Source organism: Rhinopithecus bieti, unplaced genomic scaffold, assembly GCF_001698545.2.
Source record: "Rhinopithecus bieti isolate Rb0 unplaced genomic scaffold, ASM169854v2 scaffold_63316, whole genome shotgun sequence".
NCBI lineage: Eukaryota > Metazoa > Chordata > Mammalia > Primates > Cercopithecidae > Rhinopithecus > Rhinopithecus bieti.
In genome coordinates, this window is record NW_016824497.1 from 1,888,144 (window position 1) to 1,900,848 (window position 12,705).

Below are 12,705 nucleotides of genomic sequence, written 5' to 3' on the forward strand. Positions count from 1 at the left end.
CCCGGCCCGCCGCGTGTCCCCCGCCCGCCGCGGTGGGGCCGAGGGCAGGGCTGTGACCTGGGGCGGGGCCGGGCGGCCGCCCAGCGCGGCGTTGGGTTGCGCGCGCGCTCCAGGGCCACCCTCCTGACGAGCTACCGGGGCTCTCCTGTGACGTTCCTGCTGGCGACCTGGAAGTTTTCCTCAGGCCACAACTTTTGCAAAGTGTGGACCTGGGAAAAACACCCGCGCCGCGCATACCCTCAAAGCTGAGCGTGGCAGGACACCCAAGGCGACCCGTCATGCCCATCTGAGGGGGAGAAGCTGTGCTGTTCCGCCCCCTTCTCTTTAGGCCACCCTGGACCCCCAGGAGGCCCAGGCCGGCCTGTGGGGGGCCGAAAGCCCCAGTACCGCTGGTGATTTCTCGCTTGGAGTCCCGCCAAGCCAGCGCGCGCTCTCGCAAGCCTGACAGACCAAGAACTACTCGAAAAAAGTGAGGCGCGGTCTAGGAAGCCTGGTTGTTGTGGTTCCACAAACCACAAATCATATGAGAGAGAACCCCGAAAGGGGGAGAAAAGTCAGTACAAATTTGTTCCTGTCACCTTTGGAAACAAAAAGTTCCTCACCAGGCGCGGGGCGTGCTTTGCCATGGGCAGGGTCGCGCTTTCCGGGGCTTGGGTGATCCCCATCCCTCCCTGGACGCTCACTTCCTGCCGAGGAGGGCCGTCTGCCTCCTCCACGCCCAGGGCGCAGGGCGCGTCCTGCCCCGGCACTGCAGACCCCGGGATCACTTCCCCCGGGATCGCTTCCCCCGGGCGCGCGGGCGGGGAAGGAGGAAGAGGTGGGCGGGGCGCCGAGGGGTCCTCACCGCCCTGGGGCATTAGGGGCGCGGAACCTTGTTGGAGGCCTCGCTGCCCCGGCTCGCGAGACCGCACTGCAGAGTGGCCGCCGGAGCTCGGCCTACTCCTTTCCCCCACCCACCTCCTGGCGGACACGGTTTCCATTCTCCAGGCTGCCGACCGTGGGGGAGCCCCTAATCAGCTCGCGCCCGGCCTCTCTGCCGGTCTTCCTCACGGAACCGTACCGCGACCGGGGACCGACGGGAAACGACGGACGGGGTGACCTATCTCCCGATGCAGCGTCAGAGGTTAGCCTAACTACAGCGGACTCAGAGTCTAGGACGTATAAGGATGCCCTCCGCACTTGCATCAGGGGTTGGGGACTCGATGCCTCCGGGCCCACCTTTTCCCATGGGCGAGCCTGCGGGAGAGAATATCGTACTAAAGACGGGTGGGCTGCTTGCGACCCAAATACAATGGGTCCCTCGCACATCCTGCACTCGCACCGCGCCCTTCTCCCGCAACGAGCTGTCCCCTCTAGAACGCGATCAGCTACCACACGGCTTGGCCAACCCGATCTGGCTTCTGAAGATGAGATCAGCTGCTCTGGGAGCGGAGAAGTGGAGAGAGCTTAGTGGTTTCATCGGAGGCGTGGCTGACCTGCTCCTTACCACGGTCCCGTCCAGGGTTTGAGTCTTGGAGAAGCGTGGGACCAGAGGGAGCCCTTTCCCGGATGCAAGTCAGAGGCCAGAGAGTCCCTTGGCACGCACTCGCGCCTGCACATGCCCGCACCGTCGAAGCGATCTGGTGCCTTAGCGCTTGTTTCCTCTCCAGCTCCCTTGAGGTCTTTGAAGTCTCCTTTCCCAGGAAGGCGGGCAGGGCCTGGCTAAGCAGGATGGAAGGCTGCCCTTTTTGTTGAATCTGATAGCTACTTTCCCAAAAAGACCAGAAGAGCCATTTCACATCTCCATAGTTATAGGAGTTAGCTTTTTCTCCAAGATGTCCCCACTAGCCAGTTAAACCACCATCAGTGGGCAACAGGGTGAAAGTTAGTGGCTTGGTGGTTAAGAGCTCGGAGTCCTAGCTCTCTGAAGGCATTTTTCCCGCCTTGACACTTTCTAGTTGGTGACCTTGGCAAGCAAGGTACTCAGCCTCTGTGTACCTCAGTTTTGCGGTTTGTAAAATGGGAGTTAGAATAGTGCACCCCTTGTAGAGTGGCTGTAGGTTTCAGAGTTAATATATGCAAGCTCTTTAGGACTGTGCTGAGCGTACAGAAGGCCCTCTCTTGAGTGGTCGCAGTCAGCTGCTCTCGGCCGCATCTCCATTTGTGAAAACCCGCCCAGAGTCCGGTCCTCCCAGGCCCCAGCTGAAGTTTGGAGAGAGACTTTGCCGAATAGCTGTTTAGTCTCCACCAACCCCCTTGGCTCTCGGAGCTCCTGAAAAAAGTTCTTAATGAAGTAATGTTGAGAGCGTCCATTAAAAATGCAATGCTGGGAGATCAAAGTACAATATTTATTTTAGAAATTTGTTGCAATCACCAAGAGATACAGGTATCAAGGCCAAATGTCAGTTCCATTACACAAAGCCCTGCGCCCGGGAAGAGCGTGTGGCTGCTCTGCCATAATGTAAAGAGACATCAAAGACCGAGCGCGCTGCAAAAGTGCGCAGCCGGGGGGAGGGAGCATGCCCGGGAGGGCCAGGCGCGCCCCAGACAGCGCGGGGGCTGCGGGGGCGGGGGTCAGTTCAAAGAGGTATCCGCTGGGGCGCGAGTTCACAGGAGGGAAGATTTAATGGGCTTTCTTTTGTTGGTGGGTGTGTTTGCGCACCGTGGATCCAGGAACTCCTATGTGGTCCTCCTGCCTCGGGGCGGAGATGGGGGTGGGGTGGGAGCTGCGAATGTGGAGCAAACTTTAACCGTGGCGGGGGGCGGGGAGGTTGAATACCAGTCTCCTGGCTGCAGCTGGCACAGCGGAGCTGCTCTCCAAGCAGCAGGGTTCCGAGGCTGGGAAGTTTGCATTGCAGTTTCTTCGCGGGCGGGCGGCGAGCGCCAACTGCTTGCCACCTGAGAGAGGAAGAGGCGGATAGGTGAACCCGCAGCGACACTTGCTTAGGGGACGGACCAGCTCTGCGCTCTCTGGGATTAACTCTGGGGTTGCTACTTCGAGCCCAAGCTTGGTACCTCGCCTCGGGCATTTTCTTGAAGCAAGAAGGGATGCACGGCTCTGGCATAAATCCAACTAGTCACCCCTCTCCAGCTGATTTTTTAAAAATCTAGATGTTATTTACATCATTTCAGCAAATTCTTAATTCTTTGGACTTTCACAGTAAGATGTTTCTTAACTGGCTGGATCTCCCCCTTCCTTGCCAAGGAGACTCAACTTTGCAATTGCCTATATCTACCTAGTTAAATCGTTGCTATACTAAAGGTTCTGGGAGGATGGGGGCAGAATTATTTCCCCCGTGCTAATGCGGCAGGCACTGAATTGTAGAAGGCTGCACATGCATTTCTTCAGTTATCTACAACCAAGAATTCTCAGAGCAGTCCCTCGGCAGCCTTTTGAAGCTGTGCTAGAGCAGAAAGCTGCTATTGTTCTCGTCTCTCAACAAGGAAAGGATCAAACTTTGCCTCTTCAATTTGAAAGATTTTTTTTTTTTTTAATGGTGGTGGGGGGAAAGATTGCAATCTGATACTCTAAATTAACTTTGAGGATTTGGAGTGGTCTCCCAGTTTAAGCTGCAGATCAAATCACAGATACCCTAATGCCTGCATCTCAAGTCGAGGGTACGTCGTCATTAATAGGGTGGAGTAGTAAGTCACAAGCAATTATAATGTGGGTAACCTAGCCTGGTGACCGAGCTAGTTTACTTTCCAAGGAAATGGGACCATTTCCTCAACTGGAATCCTTGAATTAAATTTAAACTTAAACTTCTAAATTGAATCGGTTTACAATACTGGATGTAGAACTAGGAAGAATTTTTAAAAATCTAATTCTCCCTCATTTGATGGGGGGAGGAAACAGCATTTGTATGATACGAATCCTGCCTGCACAACACTGTGATCTTCAGTAGATGTTCGATAAATGCTCATTGATATTGGGTGGTAGAGTGGAATTGTGTGTACCAACGTCATCTGTGTAATGACTGGTGCCGCAGAGCACACAAATGAAGTAGGAAGTCAGAGAGGATTGGTGAGGGCTGGAGTGGTCAAGGGAGGCTTTATCAAGGAGCTGGGGTTTGGAGGAGACTTTCAGGACCCACAGAATTTTAACTAAATTTTAATTTTAGTTAATTTTAGTGCAAAGAAAGGAAGAAGGTGAAGGGAAAGGGATAGCAGAAAGAGAATTCCACTTCAGTGAGAAGTTGAACAATGATGAAGTTTTGGGCCTTTGATCTGTTGATGTGGACATGGTGGGGTCAGATTAGAGAAGTCAGAACAAGGAGTTTGCCCTCATGCTGTATACATTATAGTAGGAACTCCTCCTGAGCAAGTAAATAATGTGAGTTCAATTCCATTTATGAAAGCTTCTCCCCTAGAAGGGTTGGCTTGCAGAGTCTGGAAGGATAGATGCAAATGCAGTTATGTAGGTGTGAGATGGTGAAAGTTTTGATTGGGAACTGGTGGTAGTAGTGAAAGGATGACTCAACATTTTGAAGGGGAAAAAGAGCAAAATTTGGTGACAGGTTGGAATAAGACATTAAATAAAGGGGACACTCAAAAGGACTCCTTTTTTGAGCAAATGGTGCTGGGACAACTGCATATCTACATGTAAAACAATGAAGTTGGACCCTTTCCTTACAACACACACACAAATTAACTGTAATCATAGACTTAAATGTAAGAGTTAAACTCTAAAGCTCTCAGAAGAAAACAAAGGAGGCTGGGTGTGGTGGTTCATGCCTGTAATCCCAGCACTTTGGGAGGCTGAATCACAAGGTCAGGAGTTCGAGACCAGCCTGGCCAACATGGTGAAACCCTGTCTCTATTAAAATTACAAAAACTTAGTTGGGCATAGTGGCAGGTGCCTGTAATACCAGCTACTCAGGAGGCTGAGGCAGGATAATCGCTTGAAACTGGGAGGCTGAGGTTGCTGTAAGCCAAGATCATGCCACTGCACTATAGCCTGGGTGAGAGAGTAAGACTCCATCTCAACAACAACAACAACAACAAAAAAAAAAAAAAAAAAAGAAAAGAAAAGAAAATAAAGGAGTAAATCCTCATGACCTTAGGCAAAACCTTCTTAGATGTGACACCAAAAGCACAAATGACAAAAGAAAAAATAGTTAAATTGAACTTCACCACATTTAAAACTTTTGTGCTTTAATGAACACCATCAAGAAAGTGAAGACAACCCACAGAATTGGAGAAATCCTTTGCAAGTTATATACCTAATAAAGGAACCCGTGCAACTCAACAATAAAAAGACAACCCAATTTAAAACTGGATAAAGGATTTGAATAAACATTTCCCCAAAGGAAGATATACAAATGGTCAATAAACACATGAAAAGAAACCCAACATCATTAGCCATCACTGAAAAGCAAATAAAAACCACAGTGAGAGAAACCCCTTCACATCTACTAGGATGACTAGATTGTAGAAAAGATAGTAAGTGTTGGTAAGGATGTGGAGAACTGGACCCCTCATACTTGCTAACAGGAATGTAAAATGGTACAGAAAACAATTGAAAAACAATGTGGCAATTCCTCAAAATGTTAAACATGGAATTATAATTCTACTGCTAGGTAGATACAAAGAAAATGGAAAATATACATTCACATAAAGACTTGTACATGAATGTTCATAGCAGCATTATTCATAATAGCCAAAAGTTGGAAACCTAAATGTCCATCCCCTGATAAATGGATAATATGTGATACATCTATGTAAAGGAATATTATTCAGCTATAAAAAGGGATGAAGTACTGATACATGTTACAATATGGATGAACCTTGAAAACATGCTAAAGGAAGCCAGTCACAAAAGTCACCTATTGTACGTTTGCGTGTATATGAAATGTCTAGAATGGAAAAATCCAGAGATGGAAATCACATTAGTGGCTGCCAGGGACTTGGGGTTGGGGGAAAAAGGAATGACTGCCAATGGGTAAGGCTTTTTGGTGGGGGGTAAAAATAGCCTCAAATCCATTGTGGTGATGGTTGTACAACTCTGTGAATATACTTTAAAAAATTGTACAGTTTAAATGGATGAGTTATATGATACGATATGATAGGTAATTCTATTGCAATAAAGCTGTTTAAAAATAACATCAAAAGGACCCCAGGGTTTTAGCCTGTGCGGCAGGAGGAATAGCTCAGTTGCTGACAAAAGCAGGAGAACAAGGAAAAGAGACACCGGAGTTAAGCAGAAGGACTGATTCAGGGTAGGCTGTTGAATCTAAGATTTTGGCTGGCTGCTCATGAAGAAATGCCTGCAGAAAGCTGTTAATGCCGGGAGTGGCAGTGAGTGTGATGGACAGGGCTAAGGAGAAGACGCATGAACTTTTGGCAAGTAGGGAGGGCTGAAAAAGTGAGCTCATAAGAGTGGAGATCAAACAGGTAGAGAAAAGCTACAACAGGATTTGGAGATAATGCACAAATATAAGATGAGCAGAGGAAGAGAAGCCATCAAAGCAACCCAAGAAAAAAGGGTGAGAGAGGCAGGAGAAAACACAGAGAGTAGGGGTGGGAGGATGAGCAAGACCAGTGTACCTGTCCAGGCTGGGGAAGGCAGTGGAGAGGGCTGCATGGTGAGCAACAGGAAGACTCTATTCGCTGGAGAGGAAGCCCATTCGAAGAGCCATTCGAAGAGCCTAGGTGAGGCCAGAAGGGCAGAAGAGTCGAATTTAAGAAGCAGTTAGAACAGATAGCAGGGCAAGTAAAAGTTGTGTTTGTGTTTTAGGACCTGGTGAAAACGGGGAAGTGGTAGGTAGGGAGCCTAGAAAATGGCGGTTTGCAATGGAGTGTGAGTGTTTCCATTAATGAGGAGAGGAACTTCTTTTTCCCAGCTTGGGGTGAAGCAAGTATAGCCCCAGGACATAACTTCTAACCTGGGGGGAGTGTAACAAACTCAAGGAGAAGCTGCTGCTTTATTGATTTGAAAGGGTAATGGCACAGTCGTTGCTGGGAGTGAAAGGGGTGGTCACACATTCAAAAGGCAGTAGGAAACTGGTGGCAGGTCAGCTGAGTGCATTTGCTTGTGCTGTGTTTTGCTTGATCACATTCAAGCCTCACACGTTTAAATCCCGCCTTCTCTTCCACTCTGCTGCCGTTTGGATTCCCTGAGATAAGAAGGTAAGGAGAAGGGGCCGGGTGCGGTGGCTCACACCTGTAATCCCAGCACTTTGGGAGGTGGAAGTGGGCGGATCACTTGAGGTCAGGAGTTCAAGACCAGCCTGGCCAACATGGTGAAATCCTGTCTCTACTAAAAATACAAAAATATTAGCCAGGCATGGTGGGGATGCCTATAATCCCAGCTACTTGGGAGGCTCAGGCAGGAGAACCGTTTGAATCCAGGAGGTGGTGGTTGCGGTGAGCCGAGATCATGCCACTGCACTTCAGCCTGGGCGACAGAACGAGACTACATCTCAAAAAAAAAAAAAAAAAAAAAAAAAGGTAAGTAGAGGGGGTGCCGTGAGCTGGAGTAAGGGGAGGAGTCCTGGGTGCCACTTGCCTCCCGTGGCAGGGAGGTCCTCCGGTAAACCTGCTTTTCTTAGACATGCACAGTTGCTTTCAACAGTACCGCCATGGACATGGATGATCTTTACAGACAAGGCCTCCTTACAAAAGACATATGTTAGGAAAAGGTACTGCCAAAATTCCTTTATTAAGTATATATTTTCCTACTTAGTCATTAATATTTATGTTTCAAAATGACCCTGTAGCAAGTACCACTTGATATGAGAAGGAATCAAGGCATGGATAAATCCATGAACTTAAGGTCATGGCAGGAGCCTACAGAAGCTCACAGTGCTGTGGCTTTGTACTCTGTGGCTCTGTCATCCATCTTTCTAGGCACAAGAAACCAAATCTTTACTGAGTGCGGTGGAAGGATGCCCAGGTGAGCACAGGCACAGTGCCAGATGCTGCAGAGGACCCGAGACGAAGAGTCACTGTGCCCTCAGAGAGTTTAGAATCCAGCACTGAGGAAAAGAGAGGTCACGGAGAGCACAGGTGGGTCTCACAATCATGAGAAGAATACTGTCGGCTGCAAGGGCCTGGCAACTGTGTGACTCATGAAGAAACAGGCCCAGTGAAGTAAGGTGGCTCCTTAAGATCACAGAGTGAAAGAACTGAGTCTCACATACATTATTTGAGACAGGTTCTCTCTCTGTCACCCAGGTTGGGGTGCAGTGGTACAATCTCAGCTCACTGCAACCTCCACCTTTTGGGCTCAAGCAATCCTCCTACCTCAGCCTCCCTAGTAGCTAGGACCACAGGCATGTGCCAACACATCCGGCTAATTTGTTTTTTATTTCCTTGTGGAGACAGGGTCTCCCTATGTTGCTCAGGCTGGTCTCAAACTCCTGGGCTCAAGTGATTCTCCTGCCTTGGCTTCCCAAAATGTTGAGATTATGGATGTGAGCCACCACACCCAGCCTCATCATTTTTCCAGTGAACATTTTTCTAGGGAACATGAGGATTGAAAGAAAAGATTCTCCATGTACTGTTACCCATCTGTGGTGGCATTTATTTCCTGAAAAGAAATGAGTGTGATAAATCTTTCTTTTAGGCTAAGCAATAATGTTTCACATATAAAATTATTGAAATTTGATCTGGATTATAGCAATAAAATAAAACATGCATTAATATATAGGAGAATTACTTTGTATACAAACCCAACAAAGATTTAATGAAAAACGTTGTCATATATCAAGGAATGCAAATAAAGTCTGAACCCCCCATTTCTACCCCTCTAAGTCTAGCATCCCTAGATGGAGGCGGGGGTTGGCTAACTTAGGCTGGAGAGAGGCATGCTGGTGAGGTCATGGGTTTGCTCTGGTTTGTTGGTAGTGGTCTTTTGGGGGCCACAGCCTGCACACTGTCTCCCACCCAGTGTGCTTGTTTGACCATTTGGCTGGACGGTCATGCTGCTGCTGCCAATCACAACATGGGGTCTCACAGAATCCTCTCAATAAGTCTATTTTATAGATGGGTAATTTGCCCAAGATCCCACATCTTGTTCTTGGTATTGAGTGCAGGTAATGTCACTCCAGAGGGTAACCTTTTAACCATCAGAATAGAGTGCCTCCTTGGTTGAGTGCAAATCTCTTTCTATTATTGGGAAAGCAATTAAACACGTATGTGGGTCTGTGGTGGAATTATTAAATACGAAGTCTGTCTGGGATATTTACTGGCCACATTACAGGTTGTTTATTATTTGCCTCATGGTGAAAATGTCGGTCCCACATGAGATGTTTGTCATCTGGTTTTATCCAAGAGAAATATGGGTCTTGACTTCAAGGATTATAGTTCAGATCCATGATGACTTTTTCTTTCACTTCTAGAGTACTCTTTTCTTACCCCACCCCCTGCACCAAGCCACCAGGGGGCACACAGAATTGGCTATTTACCTTGGAAAATTTAAGACACCAATTTTAAGGATATAGATAAATATCAGTCCAATATCTTTAGAGGTACACTAATATCAAGTGTCCATCCCCATTTCCATTTAAAAGATCATCTCTATTTCCTTCAGGTCTGACAAGTGTCTCACCCATGGGCCTTTTGGTCTTCAGGAGGCAATGCCCTTTTTATTTGGGTTTCACTGTCATGGTGTAGTTTCAAGTTGGATTTGTCCTCCTTCCTCTGCACCTTCCCCTGCAGAATCACAGAGATATAGATCCTCCTTTCCAGGACACCAGCACCAATCCCCCTTTGCCTTTGTTCTCTTCTCCTTTTCTAGGCTTTATTCACGGCTGCTCCCTGATGCCTTTCTCATTTGTTATTTTTTAAAGGTTCTCCTGGGTAACTGTTACAAGAAGCTCTAAACCTGCATCAGAATCCCTGCTTGTCTCTTATTTACTATGTCACTGGGGTTCATTCACAGTGAACAGAACCCATTCTACCTGGTTTAAGCAGAAACGGACTTATTATAAGATATTTAATGTCTAGGCCAGGCTCAGTAGCTCATGCTTGTAATTCCGGCACTTTGGGAGGCCAAGGTGGGCGGATCACCTGAGGTCAGGAGTTTGAGACCAGCCTGGCCAACATAGTGAAACCCCGTCTCTACTAAAAATACAAAAACTAGCTGAGTGTGGTGGTGCACACCTATAGTCCCAGCTATTTGGGAAGCTGAAGCAGGAGAATCACTTTAACCTGGGAGGCAGAGATTGCAGTGAGCCAAGATTGCACCACTGCACTCCAGCCTGGGTGACAGTGAGACTCTGTATCAAAAAAAGAAAAAAAAAAAAAAAAAAAAAAAATGGCCGGGCACGGTTGGGCTTACACCTGTTATCTCAGGGCACTTTAGTTGAGGGCTTGAGTTGTGGGTGGATCATGAGGTCAAGGAGAATCGGAGACCATTTCCCTGGCTAACCCACGGTGAAACCCGTTCTCTTACTAAAAAATACCAAAAAATTAGCTGGGCATGGTGGGTTGGGTGCCTGTAAGGTCAGTACTCGGGAGGGCTGGAGGCAGGAGAATGGCGGTGAAACCTGGGAGGCAGAGCTTGTTTAGTGAGCGAGTCGCACCACTTGCACTTCCAGCCTGGGCGACAGGAGTGAGACTCTGTCTCAAAACAAAACAAACAAACAAACAAAATTTAATGTTTTACAGAATGACTGGAGGGCAGAAGAAACAGAATTGCTACTGAGCTTTCAGGCATGATTCCCAATGCCACATCACAGACTTAGGTTTACAAGGGAGCTGCTGCTCCTGCCAGGATCAGGAGATTGTGAAATCAGAAAGCTGCCTGTCTCCTGGGAAGCCATTATGACAGCTGCCCATCTTCAGACTCATGCCACCTCTACTGTTATCACACTGAACTTGGGTCTGCCCACCTAGCGCAGCAAAGCCAAACCTTGACACTGGGATTGCAGCAAGAGAAGTGAGGCATTTATTACATGATGACAAGCAAGAAGGACTGGGCAGCTAAAGCTTATGACCTGAACTCTCAGATGGTTTGCAGTTAAGGGTTTTTAAAGGCAGGGAGGCAGATGTTATAGGCTGATATGGTTTGGCTGTGTCCCCACCCAAGTCTCATGTTGAACTGTAATTCCCAGTGTTGTGGGAGGGACCTGCTGGGAGGTGATTGGATCATGGGGTGGACTTCCCCCTTGCTATTCTCATGATAGTGAGTTCTCATGAGATCTGGTTGTTTAAATGTGTATAGCACTTCCCCCTTTGCTCTCTCTCACCTGCTTTACCATGGTAAGGCATGCTTGCTTCCCCTTTGCCTTCTGCCATGATTGTAAGTTTCTTGAGACCTTCCTGTCATACTTCCTGTCTCGCCTGCAGAACTGTGAATCAATTAAACCTCTTTTCTTCATAAATTACCCAGTCTCAGGTGTCTCGCTCTGTTGCCTAGGCTGGAGTGCAGTGGTGCAATCTTGGCTCACTGCAACCTCCACCTCCCTGTTTCAAGCAATTCAGCTGCCTCAGCCTCCCGAGTAGCTGGGATTACATGCACGCACCACCGTGCTTGGCTAATTTTTGTATTTTTAGTAGAGACAGGTTTTCACCATGTTGTTCAGGCTGGTCTCGAACTTCTGACCTCATGATCCACCCACCTCAGCCTCCCAAAGTGCTGGGATTACAGGTGTGAGCCACCACACCCAGCCCCTTCAGGTAGTTCTTTATAGCAGTGTGAGAATAGGCTAACACACAGGTAAAGTTATAAATCAGTTCTCACACTGCTATAAAGAACTACCTGAGACTGGGTAATTTATGAAGAAAACAGGTTTGATTCACAGTTCTGCCAAGAACTGAGTTTGAACTTGAACCAATTTGAAAACACCAATCAGAAATCTTGGGAAGACAAATTGTTTTGGAAAGTGGGAAGAGGGGAGGTGTTTCCTGGGCATGTATTTATTTTGAAGATCTAGTGGGACGTTCCTGAGGAGATATCAAGGAGATAGTAATTCAGAGCTGGAACTCTAGATAAAGGTGAAGCTGGAGACAGATTTGGGAGTCATGTGTGAGAGAGGTAGTCAAGGGAGCGCACATTGTAGGAACTCAATAAATGCTGGTTGAATGACATACTCCCTTAACAGCTGGGACCAGACTGGCTAAACCATAATTAATGTTTGTAGTGAGCAGAAAGAGCACATTGGCTTTTGGCCATAAAGGAGAAGTGAGGGTCCAGGAATGGAGACGAGGAATTAACCTGAAGCAACTGCATAATTAGCAAATATAGCAGATATTTGGATTGGTTCATTTCAGCTATTCCAATCTCTTTCTAAGACAGCAAACAAAAAACTATATTTTCCAGATTCCCTTGCAGCTAGGGTTCCCCATATATAATATTTAGATCATACCTATCAGATGCAGCATACCAAATTTGGAAAGCAGAAGTAAACAGTTGTAAGGCAAGAACTGTGCTTTGGCTGTTCCTACTAGTAAGCACAGTGGTGGTACCTTTGTTTTTTCTGTGACAGATGTAACAGGTCCTAAGTCTCAGCCCTATATTCATAGTTGTCAAGAGATAAGACACATATCATGGTAGTGAGATAGAGCAGGAACCCCCAAGCATGGAAATAAAGGAAAACCTTGAGTTCCTTTAAGGGTAATTCCAGGCTCCTGGTGAGAACTCAGAAGTAAATGAGCAATTGGATAAGCGAGAATGTAATTGTTGCTTAAAATAATAGCCAAGGAAGTTAGAGTCATAAGAATGTTTGGTTCCCTGTAGAAACTGAAAATAACCTTTTTTTTTTTTTTTTTTTTTTTTTTTTT

At 47.2% G+C, this 12,705-nt stretch overlaps 1 pseudogene; it reads left to right on the forward strand.

The window, feature by feature from the left end:
• The first annotated feature begins 278 nt into the window (after positions 1-278).
• LOC108522278 (uncharacterized) lies at positions 279-1,133 on the forward strand (annotated as a pseudogene).
• The last annotated feature ends 11,572 nt before the right edge of the window (positions 1,134-12,705 follow it).